Genomic DNA, 27,926 nt, shown 5'->3' on the forward strand with positions numbered 1-27,926 from the left:
TTACTGGGGCCTGTCCAGACTGCTACTACTACTGAAATGGAACTAATACTGTGCTCCCCCTATACTGCTGCTAGTGATATGTTACTGGGGCCTGTCTTGACTGCTACTATTACTGAAATGGGCGGTTGGGCAGCATGTTACCCAGGAGAAGTGGCAGCGGAGTGTCATGCAGGCAGTGATTGTGCTTTGTTGGAGGTAGTGTGGTGCTTAGCTAAGGTATGCCTTGCTAATGAGGGCTTTTCAGAAGTAAAAATTGTTGAGGAGGGGGCCCACTCTTGCCGCTATTGTGGCTTAATAGTGGGACCTGGGAACTTGAGATGCAGCCCAACATGTAGCCCCTCGCCTGCCCTATCTGTTTCTGTGTCGTTCCCATCACTTTCTTGAATTTCCCAGATTTTCACAAATGAAAAGCTTAGCGAAGCATAGGTCCCATACAAAAATGCTCGGGTCGCCCATTGACTTCAATGGGGTTCGTTACTCGAAACGAACCCTCAAGCATCGCGGGACGTTCGACTCGAGCAACGAGCACCCGAGCATTTTGGTGCTTGCTCATCTCTAAGTATAAACCTTTAGCTAGTCATACAATGTGAGAAACGTTGGCCTAACATGTCCATATCCCCAGAATTGGCTGATGATCTCTTGTGTATGTGGGCCTTCCAAGTCATAGCAGCTTCGGGGAAACCAGAAGACCTTTAAGACCTTTTATTCCCAAATTATGTCATGAATCTGTTGGAGTTTTCAGAACCTGATCAAATTTAGTCGAGGCTCCTATGAAAGTTGTCACAGAATTTGGTGGGATCTCCTCCCCAGTCGCAGTATCAATGCATGGATAACTACTGTTGGACATAAATATTAAAACATTTACCGGCAGATTCTACTGATGTCAACAGAACCTGCTGACAAAATAATATGAATGAGAACAGATCACACTGTTCTCTGGTGTTCAGGGAAACAAGGTTCAGTAGGCTAAATTTTCATAGGACCGATTTTTTTCCCCCCTGTCAACTGGCATGAAGTGATGTTGGAGAAGAGTGGATGAAACTGGTTGGTCGGAAGCTGCTGGGGAAATGTCCATTTTGTTGTCCCTATAATCTGTCCCTTGGGGGTTGTAGTCAATGGTTTTTTTTTATGGAGAATATTAGATATTTTTTTCCATATGTATTTTGTTTGTAGTTCCAAAATCTGTGTGTTTACAGGATCTTACAAAATAGTTAAGCTCTTGTTTATAGAATTTGCATATACAGTATCCTCATGTTGTGATTTTTTTGTGTGTGTTTTTTTAGCATTGACTTTTTAAATAAATTTAGAGAACACATACAATGTAAGAAAATCTTCTTTAGGGCTTCGTCAGACGAGCGTTTTTTTCCCGCACCTATGTGCACAAAAAAAAAATGCACTGCACGGATGTGTGTAAAATGCACGTGACTGAATCTTTGTGCTACTGGAGCAGCTGTGCTGTTCCACAAAGGTCCCTTCATCACTGAACACAGTCCTATTTTTTGCAGGTGTGAGTATTTTGCTCCTGTAAAAAATGGACATTTGAACACTTCATAGGAAACCAATGGTTCTAATAGATGCGCTTTTTTTGGTACACATAGGCGCACGCAAAAAAACACTCATCTGACCTCGGCCTTACAATGTAAAATTGTACAAAAATGTGTCTAAATGAAACACTGCAAACTAACAAAAAACCTGAGATCTCCACACGTATTCTCATAAAAGTGTTAAGGAAAAAAATTAAGAATAACATTTAGAAACCCTAAAACAGAGAGTGACACTTAAATTAGTAGCTTGGCTTTACCAAGCTTGGATAGGGAGGACACAGTGTATAGAAATTAAAAACAAACCTCACTGCCAAAGAATTTTGTTATGAGGAGAATTTGGCCGATCCTTCCACTCATGTTGGTTTTCAATGAAATTTGACCACAACAACTTTGATATGTAGATAGAAAATTACTGAGGCCTCCCTCAAAGTCCTTACCTTTATCTTAGGACGGCTGGTGACTGGAGACCCATCTTTCAAGTAATGTCTTTCTGTGTAATTCTCAGAAATGAAGTCTCTGTGTGAAGAACAGGAAATGTATTAGAATATACTGCACCGTAGCGAGGCAGTAACTAACCCCTTGGGATCAACTATGATGATATGGTATTCAATTTTTCAAATTTAATTCATGTGGTGAAATGCTTTTATGATAGGGTTAAGGGGAAAGATACATTGGCGTATTATATTAAGCTGCAGAATATTTGTAATAGGGCCCCCGCCTAGTATGTGCAATTTGTAATACTGGTGTTTTCTTATGTGGCAGAGAAGCCACTTGGCCCACCAAGACACCATGATCTGGGTGCACCTTCTACCTCCACACCCCTATAGTTATACCTATGGAACGATAATACAGACCATGGTAAATGTACTAAAAGTTTTGACAGTGGAGGAATGTGAATGTTAAAATAATACATAACAATTTTTACGATACCATTTTGGGTAAACATGAAGACACCATTGTGGGCATACAGCGACACTCACTCAGTCTTTTCTAGATGAAGGACCATGGGTTGACCATCCACTTCAAGCCCATATTGTACCACGTCTGGATATTTACTCTGCTGGGAGAAGAAGCACATTCACATAATACTTACTGAGGAATAGAGGTACATAATACTTACTGAGGAAGTGGTACATATGGAGGAAAAGTGCTTTGTAGGATTTACCAGTTTTTAACACCGTATTTTTTAACACCACATTAAAGTGGTTCAATCAACAATACATAAATGTAAACCTGCCTGGACAAATATATATCTATCCTAAGAGAAAAATATAAGTAGATAATGTAGGGATATAAATCACAGAGATAGTAAAAGTCCTTTTAAATTTGAAAAATTCACCCAAGAGAACTGAAATTGAACTTTTAATAATACTGATTAAAATATTCTGGCAAACAAACTAATATGAGGGGGTGATGATAAGTCTTTGGCTTTGTGTTCTTTTTCTGTTTCTATGGTAACGAATGTTACATCACATGAACGCCTTATGTGTCTAATATATGTTTTCAAAACTTTGTGTTTGTAGCTTATGGCAACAGTGATCTAGGCACTTGGGAAAGCAAAATGGCGGAGTCCGATCCATCAGGGCAGCTGAATATCTGACTTTTTTAGCACTTTTATTTACTTTATTGCGATCGGCGCTATCCATTGGATAGCGCCGATCGCAATGCCGGGGGGGACTGCCCGCATCCTGGGATGACAGCTCCATGCTGTCGGCTACCTGCAGGCACCGACAGCATGGAGCTGTCACGTCCTCAGGCAAGTGGGCATTAATCCTAAGAGGACGCATAAAACTATGTCCTCTAGGATTAAAGCCCACTTGCTGAGGACGTAGTTTCCCGATGGGGCTGTCGTTAAGGGGTTAAATGATACATCAGAGGACGGACGGACAGCGATGTACCTGTACATCTCTCTTGTGTTGTGCATGAAGCTTTCGTGGGAAGACGACCTCATAGTTTTGCCCCGCTGGTATTTCATTAAAGCCTGTGTAAAATTAGAATATACAAGTATTTTTTCTGTGTATAAGCAGCAAATTTATAATTGTTGTATAATACAAGGGGCAGCAACTTCCAGATACACATATGTATCAATTCCTCATTATATTCAGGATTTCTGTTTGTGGACAATTCTCATGTCAGTAAAGTGGCAAAACTATTCACCCAAATATCAGCAAAAATGTGGAAAATATGTGAAAAAAACTTAAAGGCGTTCTATCAGCAGTTTTACAAAAATAAATAAATATATAATGGGAAAAAAACTTTCATTATCTGCCTGCAGCACCAAAACACCTCGCCCCAAACCTGATCTGAACAGTCACTAACATGTCTTCAGGAAATATGTCCTTCTCAAAATCAGAAAAACAGAAACCTTCCTATCCAAAAAATGACAAAAATTACAAACTAACCTCACAGATCACATATTATTGTAAGGACTTACCTTGACTCTGGTGGCTCAGCACCACGAAGAGAAACAGCGCAGCCATCAGCATTGTTGCTGTTCTGTTCAGTATTTAGTCTCAGATGAGCTGGTGACAAAGGTGGTGTGTGTGCAAGTGTTTATATATACTCCATGTGGAAGTGGATTTCTCAAAAATGCTGTGTATATTGGTAACACATCACCCCAACTTCCCAAATGCCATATTAGGAGCCAAGTTTGATTGTTAGCACATCTGCACCCACATACAATCCTTTTAGGGTTTTTTCCATAATACCGTAGAAGGTACAAGTTACCTTATAGCTTTTACGTTTGGTAAAAAGAAAAAAGCTTGGCACCGTGTTAGCCAGTAAAGCAAAATGCTCCCAGTAAGGCTCCATGCAGATGAGCATGAAAATCACGCAAGTTTTGTCCTTTGCAAGATTTACAAAACGTATGTGAATATGAATTCCATTCTCTTGAATGAAGTTATAGACAAGCATTTTTTTTCCCTTCAAAGCAATGCTGCGAGGAAAAAAAATCGCTGCATGTCCTATTTTTTTTGCGTTCCTCAGAAAGCATCACCCATTTTTTTTAATGATAGTCAAACACATTGCATGCCGTATTTTTATTGAAAATACTTGCTGATCCTCTAACACGCCTGAAAGGCACACCGTAGGATTGCTTTTGTGTCAAGGCATTTTTTGCTCCAGCCCATCCTTTCTATGAACCGTGGTCCAGAACTGTACAATCTATTCCGGATGAGTCCATGCTAATTATGTCTGTCCCCAAGTCCAGTATGCAGTTCACTGTCCCTTTGCTGCTTCGTGTGTGTGCAGTTGTGCAGTATTTCCAGTTTCGAGACTAGTTTGTTCATGCCGAGGCAAGGTGCGCTTGGCGGACATAACATAGCGACCAGCCTGACCTTTTGCTGCAGATTGCTGTGGTATGTATCCGTGTTTTATTCCCTCTGCTACCTCACGTGCATGCGTCCTGCACTAGGCCCATATGGATAAATCCTATGCGACGTTGTGTCAGTAGGGAGGGTTGCCCTCTTCTCCCCTCTGGACTTGTGCACTTTTCTTTGCAGGCTACTGTGACTAAGGCCGGTTGTGTAAAGCGCAGTGGTCCTGTTTAGAGGTGCACATTAGGTTACTCCCTCCAGTATGTTATTCATGCGTTTGGTGTCAGGCCCCTAGAATAAGTCCTGTATTATGTGTTTCTCTTAGAGGAGGGGCTAATTTTTTTTTTATGCTCTAAGGATCCAGAGGCCCCTTTTTTAAAGGGAAGGTACTGTAAGGTTGCACATTTGGGACCTGTGGTTCTGCAGGTTTCCATGAGCACACCTTCACAGGTGAAGGATAATTGAGCTCGCTGGGTGTGGGGTTTCTCCAGCCAATCCCCTCTGGCCTGCTGTACATAAATACCAGCTTCTCTTGCCAGAGAGTGCTGGTCATTTTATCTTGTGTATACATGTGAGCACTGAGTGGGGTTTCTTTGTTGGACTTCTCTGTCACGCCAGGGTTTGGTTTTCTTGCATGCCTGTTATGTGTTGTGTGTGAGAAGTGTCATGTTCAGTGTCTGTACAGGTGGCTGGACAGCATGTTAACATACAACAGGTGATCAGAACAGCGCCACAGTGCCTTGATAGAAATGTATGTCCTGCAGTATGATGGAATTAATAGCACACTCACCTGGTGCATGGTGGGGATTCCCACAAGGAGAGCCCACCTGCACCTGTTGTCCGAGTTTGCTTCTATGAGTGTTCTTTTCTTGTCCGGTGACCAGGGGTATTGGTGGTGCGTCCAGGAGAATACAGGTGCGTCTGTATCATCAGAGATCCTAATAGGTATAGTCCGAGTAAAAGAAAAGGTTTTCCGCTATCCCTAGTGTGTTGGTGTGAACTGTGTCCTGCCCTGCTGTGGATCGTTTGCCATCCGAGGATAGGTAGGTCCCTAGTTTCCAGCACAGGGTCGTCGTCTTAATCGGGATGCAGGCAGATTTTCACGGGGTGGTTGTCCCATTAGATTAGGAATATGTTATGTCTGTCCGTGAGTCTAGTATGCAGTTCACTGTCCCTTTTGGTGCTCTTTGTGTGCGCAGTTGTGCAGTATTTCCAGTTTCTGAACTTGTGCATCTGTGCTGAGGCGAGGTGTGCTTGGCGGACGTGACACTAATGTTTTGTAAGGTGGCAATATTATATCCCTCTCCCACAAGTTCATAGACAAAAGTATACCTGCTGGCCTGACAAGTAGCTGATTGCCAATTTGCTGTTACAAGTACAAGTACACTACTGTATAAGTTATTCTTCTAGTTTTACTACCCTTAAAGCTAGGTGCATACGTACATGAAAAAAAGTCTGTCATGTCTAAAAAAAAAAATGTGTTTGTGCGGCAACTTGTTTTTGGTCCGTGTGTCTGTATTTTTCTTCCATGAGGCATCCGTTTTTTATGTCTGCAAAAAAATGCAGACAGGCCTAAATCATTAACCTTATAGATCCACACCCTTAAAAAAGGTCACATGGCATTCAAAATACTTTCCCCTACTTGTTTCCACTAGCAGAATCGTTTACTTGGTGTCAGGACAGTTCTTTCAGGCTGTACTTGAAAATAACAACCTTGTCATGGACCTCAAGCCAAAGGTTTCTGTTGGCCTGGTTTGTTTCCAGAGGTTTTGGGGAGCCGAGTCAAATATTGGAAGTTCTGTGGAGGGAGAGATAGTTTTAGGTGCATCCCATAGTGGTCCAACGTGTTCTCAGGGGTTATTTTCAAGCCTATAAGGATCTTTGTCGGCATCTCAAATAATTACATGCCTTCTGCAAAATGTCCATCCCCATGTTTGACTGGCTACTAGAGGAACTGCAGCCTTTAATTACCTATCAGGATACTAGGCCAACCCTTTTTCTTCTTCACATTTTAGGTTTCTTGCAACAGGGAATTAGTTTAGTAGAGCATCAAAAGCAGAATCGTCCACACAACCTGTGATGACATTTTCATCTGTCTTCAGCCGTCAGTGATGCTAGTGTAGTGTATTGAAGTTGATGTGCACATGTTCTGGAAGTTTCTGGATGATGCAGAAAGCCTCAATGCCTAGGGATACACTCCTTACTGTTAAACGGATTGAGAAAAATCAAAAGCGTATACCTTTCATATCCACGGGAGCGTGTTATCACATCAGGAGTTGCTACACCTGTTCTTCAACGTTTGTAGTGTACTTACTTACTTGTCCATGTGGGCTCCAATATGTAGGAGAGACTACGCAAGAGGTTAGGAGTAGGATCTCTAGCCATAAAAGCTCTATACGTACCAAAACACTAGACCTTCCTGCACCGCGCGGTAGGGACTGAAGGACACTACAGCTTCTTCTTAGGGTTGCCATGATGACACGAGAAACGCAGGTGAATTTATATGTAAATGATTCTTAATTGATGCACTGGGATAGGGTAAATGTGTATGTTGTGCACTATATATATGTCCAATGTTGTGATTGCATGTATACTTGACAAAGACTCAGACAAGAAGGAGTCGAAACGTCGTTTTTCTGTGTTGGGAGGAATAAACCATCACTTTATTACACCACTACTGCTGCCTTTACCGTTTCTTCATTGAATATATATTGGAAAAAGAACATGTAGAGTTAATGGACCCTGTAGTATTGCCTGACCTACATGTTGTAACTGTACAAGAAACTGAAGACTTGGATTTACAAGATGCACTCTTCTTCACCCATAACTGCAGAGCCCGTGAAAAGTTCCTGCCATGGCTGGAGAAATGTAGGTGGGCTATCCCCACTGTGGAGCAACAGTCTGCAGCAGAAGACCGCCCAGAGGAGGAGTCTTCCTCGGCCACCAGTGAACCATTGAACTTGTCTCTGCAGACTGACAAGAACACTCACCCAGGAGAGAACATGGCCTCCTACACTGCCTTACACTGTGTGCCAGCTGGCTATCCTCCTGTTTAACCCTGTTTTTATTGGGGTGACAAGCCGGAGTTGCAAGGGTTGGCGATGCCGTTGCCAGCAACTGTTTCTCCACTGCTGAGGGAACACTACCTGGAGCCTCCCAAGAAGGCTCTTGTAAGGCCCAGAGATTTGACACCTGCCAGGAAAAGGTCTCGTCCAATCTCTATTTCCTCATAGGAGGAACCGCTACCTACTGCTGCCAAATGGACTGTTAGGAAAAAGATCTCTGCACTTCACAATATTGCAGCAGAACAACACGTCTATCCAGAAAATATAGGTACAGGAACGACACTTACTGGACAGAAGGGGGGTATGATGATCAGAAGCCCCCTCCTTGAAGTGTTGACTCCACAGCAGGAAAGAATTCACTGAGATCCGCAGGGATAAATTTCAGTTCTTTATTCTGACAGGCAACATTTTTCTCAAGCAAACAGATATACAATCCCATACAAACACACACATATATATAAAAAGTATACATTACATTTCCATATTCCACAGCGCCATTCTGGGGACGGGGATAGTGACGCCGTCGTGCCGCGTCATCGTGGACTGGAGGTGGTAAGTTCTCTTTCAATGCAAGTGTTTAAACAAAGGCTGAACAAATATCTGTCTGGGATGACTTAGTGAATCCTGCACTGAGCAGGGGGTTGGGCCAGATGATCCTGGGGGGATCCCTTCAAACTATGATTCTATGAAATCTAAACCTCTTAGCCTATTTATCTAGGTGTGTACTGAGCATTCTGACCCCACAGTTTTTTACAAATATTATTATAAAGCATGCGAAAATTAAATAAATCTCATTTTTTTTCATAAATGTCATTTTCTTGACAGTTTTCTTTATTTCAAACAAGAAAAACTGGAGATATGCATCCCTAAATTATATAGTACTAGTTCTTCTCTGTTCAGCAATACCCCCATTGTAGCCCCAATCTACTTATAGAACACATGTAGAGATGAGCAACCTACTCGGCCACGCCCTTTTTTCACCCGAGCGCTGCGATTCTTGAGTACTTCCGTACTCGGGCAAAAAGATTCGGGGGGCACCGTGGGTGAGTGGGAGGTTGCAGCGGGGAGTGGGAAGGAGAGGGAGAGAGAGAGGGTTCCCCCCTGTTCCCCGCTGCTACCCCCCGCTCCGCCACGCCTCCCCCCGCCCCCCAGTGCCCCCCGAACCTTTTCACCCGAGTACAGAAGTACTCGAAAATCGCGGTGCTCGATCGAGTAATTACTCGAAACGAGTATATTCGCTCATCTCTAGACACATGGCAAATGCACCTATTGGATTTCAGGGCACTACTGAATAAATTCCAGGCCCCATTGCTCACTTGTGCAGAAAAAAATTGACTCCCTAAAAATAATCCCCCCGCCCTTTTGGCATTCTCTAAATTTTAGATAAAATTAATAATGCAAGACTGTGTGGTATGTCTCAAAGCAGGGGTAATTACGGAGGCCTGGTTAGGCTGGGCACATGGGGCAATAAAACCAGGTATTCCTCCTTCTCCCATGTTTGCTGCAAACCCGACACTTTTTCGGGGGTATTTCTTGACCTCAATGGCATGGATGGAGTGTAGAAAGTGGCTCTCTGTGACCATTTGCACCTCCTCAGACCCGTAAGCTAACTAATGTACGATGGTCTCAAACAGAAGGAGCTCAACAAGCTGCTCCTGGAACTGCAGGAAGGCGAGCGTTCCCGGGGCTTCTTGTAAATTACGGATTACAGGTAGCGGTCTGAATAACGCCGGGCTCACGCGGCCGTATGTGGAATCTGCATGCGATAGTCCACAGTGGATGCCAGCTGTGAGCCCAACCGTGGCCCTACGTACAGCTGCATAATGTACTGCGTATAACTGAATACTCATGCAGGCAGTCATGTGCAGTACACCTTTCTTTGTTTGTTTGTATTTCCCGAGCGGTCGCTTAGCGATAACGTGGGTACCCGCTGCCCGTACACAATGTACAGATTCTGCTGTGCCCACAGACATGAGGCAAAAAGTACATTTACTCATCTATCCGGACGCGGCGCGGGTCTCTTCTGACGCGGCCGGATCTTCTTTCCTCTGCACGGTGAATGCAGATTGTTTTAAATCTCCTGCTTTCCCGCAGATCTGCGGCACATCTGGAGTGTCAGCTGCAGGTGTGCCGCAGATCGGACAGCTTCCATTGACTTCAATGGAAGCCGTCCCTGCGGGACCCGCAAAAAAATGGAGCATGCTACGTTTTTTCCCCCGCTTGTGATCTGCAGGCCGGGAAAAAAAAATTACATCCCTAGGTGTTTAAATACCTGCAGATGCCCAATGATAGTGTATGGGCATATTGAACTACGGATCATCCGCGCTGGAGACCAATGCGGATTCAGCAATTCAATTATGCCCGTGGACATGAGGTCTTAGGGCTTTTACCCACTAGCATTTTTTTTAATGCTGCGATTTTTGTGCAATGCGATTTTAACATTAGAAAGTCCCATTGAAAAAAATGCAGCGATATCGCAGCGTTAAAAAAAACGCTAGTGGGTAAAAGCCCTAAGTGTTTTATTTCAACCTTTATTCTGCAGTGATTTTTTTTTTACCCAGGTCTCCCAGATCCCATACACCACTATTCAGCTATACAGACTGACCCCCCCCATGTATGTTTTACACGATCACTGTATGTAATCTCAGTATGGTGGTATTAACTAGTCACAGTATAATGGTGTTATCCCAAACCAGTATCATTTTATCATTGATAATCTCCTATGTTAACACTAATTATCGATATGATAAAATTAAGCTAATCATGACAATAATTGGGGAGTGTAAATGTGCCTTTAGGGCTCCTTCACACTATGCGCACGCGAAAGGAGGTCCAACATCGCCATGTTTGAATAGGCAGGGCACTCTAGTAAGTAGGCAGACCAACCAAATTAGTTGGCGGGCAAGCCTAAGTAGTCCCTGGTGTTATTGATTAATACTGCAAAATTGCTCAGTCCAGTACACGATTTTGATCAAGACAAGTGCGCATTTGCGCACCCCATAGACTCCTATTCGGTCTCAGGACAAAAAAAGAGCATGTTGCGAATGCTTTCATCTGACAGAAATGTGGGTGCAAAAATGCTCCATGTGAGGGAACCCATTGAAATCAATAGATTTTAATTGATGCAGTTTGTGCGAGCGATTTTGCGCACGCAAAGTAGCCCGTGTGAAGGAGCCCTTAATAGGCATATTTAGGCTAATGCCCCTGTTGGACGAGCTGATGCTCATCGTTCACTTCGTGTTTCGCATTCCTTTTAAACCAATTGATTATCGTTCTCTTTCACTCATTTGAACGATTTTTATATCTAAATGCAGCATTAGGGCTTCTTCAGATGGGCGCAATTTAGTCTCGTTATGCGGCTGTGATAATTACGGCCATGTAATGGGACAAATCTGAGCTATTGATTTCATAGAATCATAGAATGGTAGAGTTGGAAGGGACCCCCAGGATCATCGGGTCCAACCCCCTGCTTAGTGCGGGATTCGCTAAGTCATCCGAGACAGATATTTGTTCAGCCTTTGTTTGAACATTGAAGGAGAACTCACCACCTCCCATGGTGAGTTACCATTTCAATGGTTTCGTTGTTAATTGTGGCATTTTAACGCGTTAATAGTACACCTGAGAAAAGATAGGGCAAGTCCTATCTTTCTTGCACTTAGTTAATACTACATAATAATAATCTATATTTATATACTGCCAACATATTCTACAGCGCTTGCAAAAACAGAGGAGAACAGATACAAAAAACAAAGACACAAAAACCACTGTTACATGAAGTATTTTATTGATGGAAACAGTAGAGGTGCGGGTCCTGCTCCAACCATACTACAAATAATGGGGTAATACAGATGGTAAAGGGGCTGGAGATGTGCACGGTATGGCGGGTTGGAGAGTGAGAGATGCTATACACATAGACAATGGTCAGACTTAAGGGGGTTGTCCCACGGCAGCAAGTGGGGTTATACACTTCTGTATGGCCATATTAATGCACTTTGTAGTGTACATCGTGCATTAAATATAAGCCATATAGAAGTTATTCACTTACCCACTCCGTTGCTGGCGTCACCGTCTCCATGGCGCCGTCTAATTTCTGTGTCTTCTGGCTGCTTTAAACGCGCTTGCGCTGTGCGGTCTTCTGCCTGGTGAATGGGGCCGCTTCGGCGCGCTCGCGCCGGAGAGCTGGTCTGCGCGTTGTCATCGTAGCTCCGCCTCCGTCACGTGGTGCCGATCAGCCAATGAGGTGGCTGTATCGGCAGTGGAACGCAAGAGAGGAGAATAAAATCCACGGTGCACCGTGGGAGAAGACCAACGGCGCCATCTTTAAAAGAAGAAAAGAAGAAGCTGCAGAGCGGGGATGCAGGTAAGCGAAATGTTATTTTTAAGAATTAACAAATGCATTCTTTTTAACAGGGCATAATGCAGGGGTCTATTGAAAAAAAAAAAATTTCGATTTCGCCGAGGGACAACCCCTTTAAGTCAAGTGGTGGCTGAATCGGTATGACTGCAGCTAGCAGAGATTGCAGTCAAAGACGGCAGGGAGCATGTTATCAGGTGGAGTAAAGAGGGTTTTTGTTTAGGAGATATGGTGAGGTACATTTTTAGAGCACGCCTGAAGTTTTGTGTGTCAGGGATTGCCCAGATAGTTTTGCGTAGCGCGTTCCAGAGGACTGGTGCAGCTCTGGAGAAGTCTTGGAGGCGGGATTGAGAGGTTTGAATTAATGGGGAGTTAATCTGATTTAATTAGTGGAGCAGAGGGCGTAGACTGGGTAGTGGATTGAAATGAGGGAGGCAATGTAGGATGGTGTGGAGCTATGGAGAGCATTATGGATGAAGGTAGTGAGTTTGAATTGAATTCTATATTTGACAGACAGCTAGTGCAGTGACTGGCAAAGGGCAGAGGCTTCCGAGTCGCATCTGTACCAGAACATGAGCCTGGCTACCGCATTCAGGTTGTATTGGAGGGGGGAGAGTCTGGTGCAGGGAAGGCCGATCAGCAGCAAGTTGCAGTAGTCGAGCCGGGAATGGATGAGGGCAACAGTGAGCATTTTTAGCGTGTCCACAGCATGAGAGGGGTGGATTCTTGTAATGTTCTTGAAGTGCAGGTGACACGTTCAGCCAAAAGATTGGATATAGGGGGTAAAGGAGCGAACAGAGTCAAATATAACCCCAAGGCAGCGGGCGTGCTGTCTGGGAGTTATTATGGTGCCACACACTGAGATGGGGATGTCAGGGAGAGGTCGGTTAGCAGAGGGTGGAAACACGAGTAGGTCGAAACATTCGAGCTAGATAGAAGAGGACTAGAGATGAGCGAACGTACTCGGTAAAGCACTATTCGTCCGAGTAATGTGCTTTATCCGAGTACCTCCCCGCTCATCCTGAAAGATTCGGGGACCGCCGCTGCTGACAGGTGAGTTGCGGCGGGGAGCAGGGGAGAGCGGGCGGGAGAAAAGGAGAGAGAGATCTCCCCTCCGTTCCTCCCCGCTCTCCCCTGCAGCTCCCCGCTCCGCGGCGCTCCCCGAATCTTTCAGGACGAGCGGGGAGGTACTCGGATAAAGCACATTACTCGGACGAGCAGTGCTTTACCGAGTACGTTCGCTCATCTCTAAAGAGGACCTATCTTTCTGCAATTTTTTTCAAACTTGCCCGCTATAGCGCAGAGTTTGCATACTCTGGAAAAGGAAAACCTGGTTCATGTGCTTATACACTCTGTAGCAGTGAGCGTATTAGCGTATGCCCCATGTGTTTTTGCCCTTAGCGTGCAAAAACATTTATGAACTGTAAATAAGACCCTGTATGCAGCTGTCAGCTTCCGGCTCTGTACTCACTAATAACTGATTGTCAGGGATCAATAGCTGCAGACCACTGACAACTGGGCATTATCTTTTACCTTGTCAATAGGGTGTAATTTGCCAATTGTAATTTATTAAATAGAATTCTTTCATTTGTGTTAATATTCACGTGTTTGTTTATTAATATGTTTCAGAATACAAACTGCAAGATGCTAATAAAAGGCAAAGAGTAATTGGGAAGACGGATGGGGAAGTAGAAAAATAAGTGTAGGTTACAGGAAAAGTGGAAAAATAGAAATCTTACAGTGGTCACTAAACATGACTAACACTTCACAGTAACAGAAATAAGGGGACCACAAACAGGCTTCTGCATTTCTCATGAATCAATTAATCTTTGTTAATACACATATATATACTGGGAAACTTTTTTTTTAAATGTAATTTTTCACATTTTCAACTGCAATATCTCAAATATGTGCAAACATATTTTAGAAATTTTTGATCAGATATATAATTTTGCCTGTTTACTTTATTCTGGAAGCACATTGGAAAAACTTCACTTTTTTAACATTTAGGAGACGTACAAATTTTACATTAATTATTACAATTTTGAGGAACACTTTGTTTTCCTACACCAAGTCAAGATTGTAAAGGCTCATAGATCCCAGAATGATAGATACCCCAACAAATAACCCCATTTAAAAAAATACACATCTTAATGTATTCACTGAGGGGGGTCGTGAGTTTTTTGACCCCACAGTTTTTTTTCATGAGTTAATGCAATTTAGAGGAGAAAAAAATAACATTTCATATTTTTGCAAATATGTCATTTTAAAGCAGGATTTTTTTTATAGTGCACATGAAAATGACGATTTTCACCCCAAAATGGATCCCCTTGTTTGTCCTGTGTTCAGAAACATACCTATTGTGGCCATAATTTTGTGTCTCTATGCGCAACAGGGCCCAAACCGAAAGGAGCAGACGGTGGCTTTCAGAACAGACATTTTGCTTGAAGGCGTTTTAGTCCCCATAGCACACTTGTAGAGCCCTTGAGCGGCAAAAACGATAGAAATCCCCCACAAATTACCCCATTTTGGAAACTAGACCCCTTAGTGAATTCATCTAGGGGTGTACTGTGTGTTTTGACCCCAAAATGGATACCCCTATTTGTCCTGTGTACAGAGAGATACCTATTGTGGCCCTAATCTTATGTCTCTATGCGCAATGGGGCCCAAATTAAACGGAGCATCAAACTTCAACTGCATTTAAAATTTGTCATAATCACCATTATCCATTGGATATCAGTGATCACGTGACCAGAGACCGCTCACTGCCACCTCAGTCACTGCTCTACGCTTTTGGCTACCTTTAGTAGCCAGGAGCAAGGAGATTTTAAATTTCCCAGGCAATCCCCAGCTTCTGCGCTTGCGTCCGCCATTTTGGTGACAAGTGCATACGCCGAAGCTGGGGAAAGGTCAGTGGATAAGGATCCTTGCTGTAGGCCTTAGGTAAGTAATTTCACCTCCTCTCATAGATCGGATCCGTGACGGGAGGTGAAACTTTAGCTTTTTAAAAATTTTTTACGTGATCGCCGATATCCATTGAATAGCGGCGATCACGTGACCAAGAACCGTGCACTGCGGCCGCCCTTGAAATCTCCAGGCTCTCGGCTACATTTAGTAGCCAGGAGATTTTAAATTACCCCGGCAATCTGTGGCTTTTGCGGATGCGTACGCCATATTTGTATCAAGCGCGTGCGCAGAGGCCGAGGTAAATCAGTGACACTTAAGTACGCAATTTCATCTCCCCTCACGAATATGATCCATAAGGGGAGATGAAACAAACTTTTTTTCTCTTTTTTTTCCTTTTTTTACTTTTACATGATTGCTGTTATCTAATGGATAATGTGACCAGGAACCACATACAGCGGCTTCCGGTGACAGCTCCCTGGTCTTGGCTACTCATACTAGCCGGGAGCAGTGAGTTTTTAAATTTCCCAGCCCTCTGCGTGCGCGTGACGTAATGATGTCTGGCGTGCATGCACAGACACCGGCGTAAAAACACTATGGGGTGGTCACTAAGGGGTTAAGTAAGTAATAAGGCAAGTAGGGCTTGCAATTCCAGGTGAATTTTAAGTGTTGACAGCATCCTCATGCTTGTGGGTGGCATATCTGGAGCAGAGTCCAGAGAGATTTCTCCCATCTCAGCTGAAGTAAAAAAGGCAGCTGCCATTTTAGTGGGAAAAAATACCTTTGGGCCTCATTGTTGGGGGAGCCAGCTCCCCATTCTGAAGGGGCTGTAAGTCTCAAAAAAAATAATGCTTCTCATATAGAGGGTTTACTGGAGCATGGGGTGTCACAGTGTGGTGGGAAGTCAATAGATTGTGACTCTGTGATACCTTTGGAGGGAGATATCATGTTAAGTGTTGCCTCTAGGTGCTCTCCCTAAGGAGAAAAGACAGCATCTTTGGTGAAGGAGCTTTGTAGTGTGAAAACTGGAAGGTCAGCTTCTACATATACCAGTACCCCACCGTGGCTGCAGATGGATGTCTGGGCCACCGAGTCAGAAGTCGGATTCATGGATGGAGCAGCCAGGGCCTCCAGGAAAAAATCCTCTGCCAGCTGGTCCTTCTCACATGGAGAGTTGGAAGAGTGCTACTCCATGTGAAATAGGATATTTGATAGGACAACTCAGGATCTTCTCAGGAAATGGTTACCGTATATACTCGAGTATTAGCCGACACGAGTATAAGCCGAGTCAATATATTTTACCACAAAAAAATGGTAAAACGTATTGACTCGAGTATAATCCTAGCTATACTCAAGTATATATACTAGGTAAAGACAAAATGCAATACTCACCTCCCACCCGGCGTCTGTGTCATCCGGCACAATGGTCTCCCTGGTGGTCCGGCAAGCTAATTGAGAATTCTCGTCGCTGTCATTTCCCTGCTCCACTTTGAATTCCTCTGACGTCAGCACTTACGTAAGTAAGCCTATCACAGCCAGCCATTCAGTGATGTCATCCACTGAATGGCTGTGAATGATCGAGCGCCGCTGTGATTGACTGGCGCTTGATCCAATCACAGCGCTGACGACGGGGAAATTCAAAGTTGAGCAGGGAGATGACAGCAGGGAAAATTCTCAAGCATCTTGCCGCACCGCTGGGGAGACCATCGCGCCAGGGACACAGGCGCAGGCTGGGAGGTGAGTATTGCAGGTTTTTTGTTGTTTTTTTTTTTATCTCGCTCAAGTAAAAGCTGAGGGGGGCTTTTTCAGCATAAAAAAATGTGCTAAAAAACTAGGCTTATACCTGAGCTAGTCCTGAGCAATTCTGAGATAGTCCTGGTGGATCATCTTCCGCCCATACGCCTAGCAGCTTCATTACTAGGTCTGGGGTGGGACTTGAGTGATCTGGCTCATGAATGACAGCAAACAATCTCCATTCTTCCTCCTGAGGCACTGTGAGTGAGAGGATGTTGTTGGGAGTTGGAACATCTTTTTCAAGTTGTAAAGGCATCTGTCCATCCGGTTCATAGGGCACTTGGGCCTGTAGTTTTCTCATCATATCCTGTCCCAATTTTGGTATTGGACAGTCTGATGTATACAGGAATTGATGAGTGACTTCTTTGTCTCCCAAGGTGCATTGCTGTGGTACAATAAAGTGATACTTCCCGCCTTGTCCAGTAGCTCCCACAATCTGGGCTGTTTTGCATGAAAAAGTTGCTAGTTGTTGGGTTATAACTGAATATATAGCTCCGGTATCAACCATAAAGTTCACAGAATGACCCCATACTTTTACTCTGATCATAAGTTCCTGGGGACCCAGCAGATAGGAACCTGGTCATCCTCATTCAGCATTATCTTCGTACAGTTGAACAGTAGGGGCAAAACAAGATGGAGGTTGTGGGGGTGGGCCTGAGTGATCTGTCATGTACTGTCTCTGGTAGCGGCCATTTTGGACCTGGCCCCTTCCTCCTTCTCTTCCTGTATGAGCAGAGGAAGTGAGCTGGCAGTCTCTACTCCAGTGACTATGCTTCCTGCACTTTCTGCATTGGTCTCCATCAAGGGGGCGGTGTTGGAGCTCACCCTTCTGTACATATGAAGGAGGTCGGTTGTTTCAGGCATTATATGGGGGTTGGGGCTGTCTTGACTGAATTGCTGCAGGCAGGAAGTCCGCCATCTTTTTACTTTTTAACAGTCTTTTGTCTCCAGCTATTGCGCAGCATGCAGTCCAGCAAAATCTCCCTGCTCCTGTAACTTTCTTCTAATGTCACTATTAGCATCCCAGTTTGGGTTGACATCAGGATATATGGCAGCTATGTGAGTGGCTGCATTTGCTATATGATGTGGGATTATGCTCTGTCAGGTACTCCCCAAAACTTGTGTCAATACAGCGACAATCTTCAGTACTAAACAGAGTACGAAGAAGGTGTTGACAATCCCCTTCCTGATACTTTTCAACAATTCCATAATCCTCTGCAGTTGTTCAAAGATGGATGGCATTGTTCATTTTCCAGTTCAAAAGAACTGCCGAATGCCACTATTACAACCACATTATACGACATTCCATTCTTATACAACCTCTTACTACATAATGCTTTCATTCTAACAATCTGCATCCATCAATATAACATACTGACGCATATACTCACTTTTTCAAGCAATTGTAAATCAAGGCTGCCTTCTTGCAGACAAGTTGGTATTTCACACAAATACTTTACCCTTTTCTGTCTAATTTTACATCACTAACTTTATGGTACCATTTACTGAAATTCTGCAACATACATTCCAAAGGTGACACTTGAGATAGTATTACCATCCTTGGTAGATCGCATCTACCAACCTTATTTACTTCAGACTAGCAAGGTCCATTAGCAAATATCTAATCCTCTAATCATCGTTATTACTCAAGACGAGATGTCTTCACTTGGAATATCCATCAAGTTACTAAGGTATATTTAGGGTGTGGCTAGAGTCCTCCCCTGTCCATATGGCACAGGTTGTTTAATTGCAATGGCCTCTATACCATCATTACCATACTATCTCAGAATGCTGTGTGTTACCTTTTCTAGTTGTCCTCAAACGAACGCCACCGTACACCATCCACTTCCTAGAAACCTTCTTGGGTTTCCTTTATCCTCCCTGGGAGTTGGACAGAAGTACTTGAGAGCTTTCCTTCATCCCAGAGAAATCTGCTGGATGGCACCACGTAGGTCAGGTCTTCTCAAATTTTTCTGTCTTCAGTCCCAGAGAAGTCAGGAGGCAAAAAGCCATCTCCATCAAATCTCGGATGAGGTCATGAGATAACATAGTAACATAGTATGTTAGGCTGAATGAAGACAATGTCCATCTAGTTCAGTCTGTTTTAACCTACCGCTTGTTTGTCCAGAGGAAGGCAAAAAAAAACAGCGAGCTAATTAGCCCCTATGGAGGAAAAATTCCTTCCTGACTCCACAATGGCAGCCAGAGTAATCCCTGGATCAACATTTGAGATCAACAACCCACTGGTCACCTAATGTCTATATCCTGTAATATCATAGCACTCTAGAAAGACATCTAGTCCCCTCTTAAACGCCTCTATGGATTTTGCCATCACCACTTCCTCAGGCAGAGAGTTCCACAGTCTCACTGCTCTTACAGTAAAGAACCCCCTTCTGTATTGGTGATGAAACCTTTTTTCTTCTAGACGTAGAGGATGCCCTCTTGTCACCATCACAGTTCTGGGTATAAACAGATCATGAGAGAGATTCTTGTATTGTCCCCTAATGTATTTACACATAGTTATTTGGTTGCCCCTTAGCCGTCTTTTTTACAGGGTAAATAATCCCAATTTTGTTAGTCTGTCTGAGTATTCCAGTCTTCCCATTCCATTTATTAATTTAGTTGCCCTTCTTTGAACCCCCTCCAGGACTGCAACATCTTTCGTGAGCACCGGTGTCCAGAACTGAATGAAGTCAGTATTCCATGTGAGGCCTGACAAGTGCCTTGTTTAGTGGAAGAATAATGTTCTCGTCCCTCGCCCCTATGCCTCTTTTAATGCACCGCAATACTTTATTTGCTTTTGCAGCAGCTGACTGGCATTGATTGCTCCAGTTAAGTCTACAGTCCTCTAGTACCCCCAGATCTTTTTCCATATCACTTTTCCCTAGCAGTGCCCTATTTAGTGTATATTGGTGGCATCTGGTTCTCCTGCCCATGTGCATAACCTTACATTAATCAATATTAAACTTCATTTGCCATTTTTCTAACCAAGCCCCCAGTTTATCTATGTCTTTTTGTAACCGAACATTGTCCTCTGTTGTATTAATTATATTGTATAATTTTGTATCATCTGCAAATATTGATATTTTACTGTGCAGTCCCTCTATCAGGTCATTAATAAATATTTTGAACAGAATGTGGCCTAATACTGAACCCTGTGGCACCCCACTGGCAACAGTGGCTCAATCAGAGTATGAACCATCTATTACCACCCTCTGTTTCCTATCACTGAGCCAGTTCCTTACCCAGATACACACGTTTTCGCCCAGTCCGAGCTGTCTCATTTATATATCAACCTATTATGAGTCACGGTGTCAAATGCTTTACAGAAATCCAGATATACGAGATCAATAGACTCTCCCAGGTCCAGCCTAGAACTTACTTCATTGTAAAAGCTGATCAAATTTGTCTGACATGATTGACCCCTCATGAACCCATGCTGATGAGGAGTTATGCCGTTGTTTTCCTTGAGATATTCCAGGATTGCATCTCTCAGAAACCCCTCGAATATTTTTCCAATTATTGAAGTGGGACTTAGCGGCCTTTAGTTACTAGGTTTTCTTTTAGACCCCTTTTTTGTATATTAGAACCACATTGGCAATGCGCCAATCCAATAGTGTCCATAAATATAAGAAATAGCGGTCTAGCTATCACGTCACTTAGTTCCCTTAGAACCTTCGAGTTTATTCCATATGAATCGATTTTGATCCTCTTTAACCGGCTCTGCACTTCCTCCTGTGTTAGGCATGCAATATTTATTGGGGGGTTCTTTTTATTCCCTTGCATCTCGTGTGGCACTTCATTTTCATTAGGCAATACACTTGGAAAAAAAACAATTTAATAGATTTGCCTTCCCTCCATCATCTTCTATGATTTCTCCTGCATTATTTGTTAAAGGGCCGGTGCTATCAGTGCAAATTCTTTTACTGTTTATATAATTGAAGAATATTTTAGGGTTAATTTTGCCCTGTTTGGCGATCAGTCTTTCTGCCTCCTCCTTAGCAATTGTGATCTTTTCTTTACATGATTTGTTTTTTTCCCTGTATGATTTTAGCAATTCTTCGCTGCCTTCTTGTTTTAGTAGTTTAAACGCCTTTTTTTTTGTTGTTTATTTTTGTAAATCCCCGCCTGCTGAAAGAGCTGCCTGTGATTGGCTATGCACCTCAACCAATCAGAAACAGCTCTTTCAGAAAATGGGCATTTTAATTCACCACCTGCTTAAAGAACTTCAGTGCAGAGTCTGGGACAGCGCAGACAGGTCGCGGCTGAGCCTCGGCAGCTAAAGAAAGGTGAGTATGTTTTTTTTACACCAGTTTGGCTTGTTTTTCAGGGAAGGGTTTATATTTAAAGCCCTTCCCTGAAAAACAATTAAGCAGTGCCAGCAGCAGGGATTAAGAACTCCTTTGCCGCTGCTGTCACATCTGTGACAGGTGCAGTAGAGAATTCTTTATTCCCTGCGGGGGCAGATGTATTCTTCATCCCCGCGGGGGACACGGCAGCAGCGGAAAGGTAAGTATATATATGTATTTTTTTATTACACTAAAAGGGATGATTTTTCAGGGAAGAGCTTATATTTAACCCCTTCCCGCTCCTGGACGTACCTGGTACGTCATGGTAGCGGGATACTTCCCGCAACATGACGTACCTGGTACGTCATGCCATTAAAGTGTCGCCGCGGTGACAATCGCGGCGACACAGCAGTGATGTCTGCTGACATAGTCAGCAGACAAGTGCTGCGTCCGGGCTGGGGACCAATCAGAGCGGTCCCTCCCCCACGATCGCTGTGATTGGTCAGGGAAAAACTCCCTGACCAATCACAGCGCAGCAGCGGACTTCGCGCTGTTTACAGTAGGGGCTCCATGTGCAAGCATCCGGTGCTTGTAGATAGAGCACCTACTGTGATAAAAAAGAGCGATTAGTGTGTAGATTAGGCAGGGAGTGCGTGATCAGTGTAGTGTAGTGGAGTGTAGTGTAGTGGAGTGTAGTGTAGTGTAGTGGAGTGTAGTGTAGTGGAGTGTAGTGGAGTGTAGTGGAGTGTAGTGTAGTGGAGTGGAGTGTAGTGTAGCAGAGTGGAGTTAGTGATCAGTGTAGTGGAGAGGAGTTAGTCATCAGTGTGGTGTAGTGGAGTGAGTGTTAGTGATCAGTGTGGTGTAGTGTAGTGAGTGTAGTGAGTGATTGATCAGGCAGTGTAGTGTAGCAGAGTGGAGTGAGTGATCAGAAGTGCAGTGTAGTGTAGTGAGTGAGGGATCTGTAGTGTGTGATCAGAAGTGTAGTGAGTGAGCGGTAGCGTGCGATCAGCAGTGTAGTGTAGCGCAGCGTGTAGTCAGTGTATCCCTTGGTGTAAAAAATAAATAAATAAAAAAATTTAAAAAAAGTTCCTGTTGTTCCCATTTCGTTACCTGTCCCGTCACCCGTTATTAGTTAGTGTAGCGTGTCGTTAGTCCGTCTAGTGTGTAGCGTGTCGTTAGTCCGTGTACTGTCAGTGTATTCGTCTGTGTAAAAAAAAAAAAAAAAAAAAAGTTCCTGTTGTTCCCATTTCGTTACCTGTCCCGTCACCCGTCATTAGTTAGTGTAGCGTGTCGTTAGTCCGTCTAGTGTGTAGTGTGTCGTTAGTCCGTGTTGTGTCAGTGTATTCGTCTGTGTAAAAAAAAACAAAAACACGTGAATACACCACATAGGTTTCCGCGTTCTTTCCGACCCCCGTCCCGTGGTCACCTCATCCCGCAGTGTCCCATCTAATAAAACTTTTTCCCCGTGTGCCCCATTTTATATAAATATGGCCCGCAGGAGGTACACTTCAAAGGAACTGTATGCAATCATTGCATCAGACTCGGACTCAGGTAGTGGTGATGACGACCCCACTTTTTTGGCATTCTCCGACTCCTCATCCTCATCCTCATCCAGCGAGTCTGAGCTCCCTGCACCCCCGAGAAGGCGTCCAAGGACCGCCACTGACCCCAATGCATCAGATGCTCACTGGAGTACCCCGGAAGATTACAGACCCCAGATCCCTGATTTTATTGGGAACCCAGGGATTCAATTTGACACGGAAGGGCTCAGAGGGAAGGACTTCTTCAAGTTTTTTTTTTCTGAAGAGTTCATTGCCCATATTGTTACCCAGACGAATTTGTACGCCCAGAATTTTATAGAAGAAAATCCCACCTCCAGCTATGCCAGACCCGATAAGTGGACCCCTGTGGATGCACCAGAGATAAAAAAAATGTTGGGGGCTTATACTAACCATGGGGCTAATAAAGAAGCCAACAATCAGGGCGTACTGGTCTACCGATATTTTGTACCACACCCCAATGTTCCGCATGGCGATGTCGAGGACGCGCTTTGAGTGTATTTTAAAATTTCTGCACTACAATGACAACCAGCTGTGCCCCCCCAGCGATCACCCCAATTACGATCGGTTGTATAAGATCAGGCCCGTAATAGACCATTTTAACGCCAAGTTTGCCCAGACGTATGCCCCACAGATAAACATTGCAGTAGACGAGTCCCTGGTACACTTCAAGGGGAGGCTAAAATTCCGCCAGTACCTGCCCAGTAAGCGGGCACGGTATGGTGTGAAGTTGTACAAGCTGTGCGAAAGTACATCAGGGTACACCCACAAGTTCCGTATTTACGAGGGGAAGGACACTAAAATTGAGCCCCCAGAATGCCCCCCCGTGCTGGGAGTAACAGGGAAAATAGTGTGGGAACTGGTGCACCCACTATTAGACCAGGGTTACCATCTGTACCTGGATAACTTTTATACCAGTGTCCCCCTGTTTCAGTGCCTCGCTTCCAGAGGAACAGTGGCATGTGGCACTGTTCGGAAAAATCAAAAAAGCCTCCCTAAGACGCTGCTTGGGCAACTGCTCAGAAGGGGTGAGAGCCGGGCCCAATGCAGCGACAATGTATTGTGCGTTAAATATAAGGACAAGAGGGATGTCCTTATGTTGACGACAATACACGGCCACAGCAGTACCCCCTGCCCAGTACGAGGTACCAGTGCAGAGACCCCCAAACCAGACTGCGTCCTCGACTATAATAAGTACATGGGAGGGGTCGATCTATCAGACCAGGTACTGGAGCCCTATAGAGCCATGCGGAAAACACGGGTGTGGTACAAAAAACTGGCCGTGCACCTCATACAGATGGCACTGTATAATGCCTACGTGCTGTTCCGAGGTGCAGGCCACAGGGGGACATTCCTTGAATTTCAAGAGGAAGTTATCAAGGACCTAATATTTGGGGACCAGGAGGTGGGGGAGAGGCCCAGTACTTCTGGAAGCGAGGCCACAAGAATTGTACCAGGGCAGCATTTTCTCAGTGAAATTCCCTCCACTGCGACGAAGGGAAGGACCCAAAAGAGGTGCAGAGTGTGCTACAAACAGGGGATAAGAAAAGACACCAGATACCAGTGTGAAACGTGCCCCACACAACCCGGCCTCTGTATAAATGAGTGTTTTAAGATCTACCACACGTCCCTGAAATTTTAATTTTTTTATTGCCCTGACGTTTTACCCTGATGTACTTCGCACAGCTTGTACATAAAGCCACATGCTAAGTCCTTCCCTTCTGAGCCCTGCGCCCTAAAAACAGTTTAGATTCACATATGGGGCATTTCCCTGTTGGGTAACATCATGGGTTACGTTTTCTCCTTCTGCCCCTGGTAAAAAATAAAAATCTGGGCCTAAACTGAGCATTATTGGAAAAATGTGAATTTTTCGTTCTCAACTCAAATTGTTAAAAAAAATTCCTCAAATACCTGTGGGTTCAAACCGCTCACTACACCCCTTAAAAAATTCCCTGAGGGGTGTAGTTTCCAAAATGGGGTCAGTTGTTGGGGGTCTCAAATGCACTGGTACCTCAGGGGCACTGCAAACACTACACGGTGTCTGAAAATTATTCCAGCAAAATCTGCATTCAAAAAAAGCGCTCCTTTCTTTCTGAGCCCTGCCATGTGCCCAAACAACAGTTTACATCCACATATGGGGCATTTCCGTGCTCGAGAGTAATTGGGTAATGCATTATGGACTATGTTTTCTCCTTCTGCCCCTGGTGAAAAATGAAAATCTGGGCCTAAAGCTGAACATTATTGGAAAAATGTGAATTTTTCGTTCTCAACTCAAATTGTTAAAAAAAATTCCTCAAATACCTGTGGGTTCAAACCGCTCACTACACCCCTTAAAAAATTCCCTGAGGGGTGTAGTTTCCAAAATGGGGTCAGTTGTTGGGGGTCTCAAATGCACTGGTACCTCAGGGGCACTGCAAACACTACACGGTGTCTGAAAATTATTCCAGCAAAATCTGCATTCAAAAAAAGCGCTCCTTTCTTTCTGAGCCCTGCCATGTGCCCAAATAACAGTTTACATCCACATATGGGGCATTTCCGTGCTCGAGAGTAATTGGGTAATGCATTATGGACTATGTTTTCTCCTTCTGCCCCTGGTGAAAAATGAAAATCTGGGCCTAAAGCTGAACATTATTGGAAAAATGTGAATTTTTCGTTCTCAACTCAAATTGTTAAAAAAAATTCCTCAAATACATGTGGGTTCAAACCGCTCACTACACCCCTTAAAAAATTCCCTGAGGGGTGTAGTTTCCAAAATGGGGTCAGTTGTTGGGGGTTTCAAATGCACTGGTACCTCAGGGGCACTGTAAACACTACATGGGGTCTGAAAATTATTCCAGCAAAATCTGCATTCAAAAAGCCAAGAAGCGCTACTATCCTTCTGAGTCCTGCCATGTGCCCATACAACAGGCTACGTCCACATATGGGGCATTTCCGTGTTTGAGAGCAACTGGGTAACGCATCATGGGGTACGTTTTTCCTTCTGCCACTGGTGAAAAATGAAAATCTGGGCCTAAAGCTAAACATTATGTGAAAAATTGGATTTTTTCGTATTGAACTCAAACTGTTAAAAAAAATTCCTCAAACATCTGTGGGTTCAAACCGCTCACTACACCCCTTAATAAATTCCCTGAGGGGTGTAGTTTCCAAAATGGGGTCAGTTATTGGGGGTTTCAAATGTACTGCTACCTCAGGGGCACTGCAAACACTACATGGGGTCTGAAAATTATTCCTGCCAAACCTGCATTCAAAAAGACAAGAAGCGCTCCTTTCCTTCTGAGACCTACCATGTGCCCATACAACAGGCTACGTCCACATATGGGGCATTTCTAAAAACTGCGGAATCTGGGTAATACATTCCAAGTTTTGTTTCTTTGCTAACTCCTACTGTTTTATATTAAAAAAAAAAGTTTTATATTGAAAATCAGGAACTGTTCTAATTTTTGATGCACTTTCCTTTAATTCCTGTAAAACATCTAAAGGGTTAATAAACTTTCTAAATGCCATTTTGAATACTTTGAAGGGTGCTGATTTTAAAATGGGGCAATTCATGGGGGATTCTGATATACAGGCTCGGCAAAACTATGTCTGAACTGCATTGGTCCTTAAAAAATTTAGATTTTGAAATTTGCTAGTAAATGTGAAAAATTACTGCTAAATTTATATACTTTGTGGAGTCTGCAAAAAGTAAAATAACACTTAAAAAATGATTGCTGTGTAAAGTAGGCCTATGGGAAATGTTAATTAATAACTATGTTGTGGTGTTTGACTTTCTATCTTACAAAGAAAACAATTCAAAGTTTGAAAATTGTGAATTTTTCCAAATTTTCAGTAAATTTGGATTTTTTTTCCTAATAAGGACAAAATTTATTGATGAAATTTTTACACTAACATAAAGTACAATATGTCACGAAAAAACAATCTCAGAATCACCTTGATAAGTAAAAGCATTCAAAAGTTATTAGCACAGAAAGTGACAGATGTCAGATTTGAAAAATAAGGCTTGGTCCTTAAGCTCAAAATAGGCCATGTCATTAAGGGGTTAAAGCTCTTCCCTGAAAATCACTTCAAGGGTGCCGGCCAACCATTGCCTTCATTGGAGCCGCTGACAGCAGCCGCAGCTCCGTTGAGGGCAATGTGTGTATTTTCTGTGGTGCACACATGTCCTAGATTTACTGGCACACACCTGTAAAACACGGACATGTGAACACACCAAAAGGAATGAGTGGTCGCAATAGACGCGTGTTTTGTGTGTGCGTATGCACACACATAAACACGCTCGTGTGAAGCCACCCTGAGTGTTTTTTACTGACTCTCTGGACTATTATTGGCGTTTACTGCATCATCACTACACCTACACCAGCGAGCAGAATAGCCCAGTGAACGTCACCATCACCACACTTATATATATTGTGTGACTGACTAGACAGTAGAGTGACAGTCTGCAAGCAGCCACCCTGAGGGGAATTACAGACAGCACGGTGACACATGTACCGTACCTCAGCCCCTAATCTGTCATCCCCATGCCTGGTCACCGAACAAACTCCATATATTAACAAACCATTTGTGGCAAATAAAACACTGTTTTAAGCCATGCCCCTTTTTATCCTGACCAATATTGTTTTCTGAGAGAAGTAGTCACCCTAATCAGGAGGCAGCTAGTGTTGCAGGTGCAGAAACTGTGGAGAAACGTGTCCTCACTCTTCTATTGTCACACTATGCTTTTTTTAATGCATGACAGTATCCTGATGTCTTTAGAAGCAGCTGATTGACATTGTGCTGTTATTTAATCTATGATCTACAAGTACAACCAGATCCTTTTATGATTGCCACATATTTGCAAAACAAACATTATTTTTTTGCGCACTCATCGGCGTATATTCTGCTGTTTTTTTCTCCTGATGCTTCCAGCCATTGAAATGGCTAATCAGTCTAATGAGTTCAAGATGTTTTCTTTTCTTGCACAATTCTGCAGCATATCACACATTTTTTAGCGTATTGCATGTGCACTTGTGCATCCCCATTAACTTCCACTGAGACTTTTAGGGCGCCCACCCACTGGCGATTTTTTTTCCTTTGCGTTTTGCGTTTTTTCTCAAGAGCAAT

At 43.7% G+C, this 27,926-nt stretch overlaps 1 long non-coding RNA gene across 1 annotated transcript; it reads right to left on the reverse strand.

Moving 5' to 3' along the window:
- Positions 1-2,524: 2,524 nt before the first annotated feature.
- On the reverse strand, positions 2,525-4,088 carry LOC136610826 (uncharacterized). The gene is made up of 3 exons (XR_010790177.1): positions 3,979-4,088; positions 3,443-3,525; positions 2,525-2,604 (listed from the first exon to the last, which is right to left on the reverse strand). It is a non-coding gene; the product is annotated as an uncharacterized lncRNA (long non-coding RNA).
- Between the last annotated feature and the right edge of the window lie 23,838 nt (positions 4,089-27,926).

Source organism: Eleutherodactylus coqui, chromosome 2 (assembly GCF_035609145.1).
Source record: "Eleutherodactylus coqui strain aEleCoq1 chromosome 2, aEleCoq1.hap1, whole genome shotgun sequence".
Classification (NCBI taxonomy): Eukaryota; Metazoa; Chordata; class Amphibia; order Anura; family Eleutherodactylidae; genus Eleutherodactylus; species Eleutherodactylus coqui.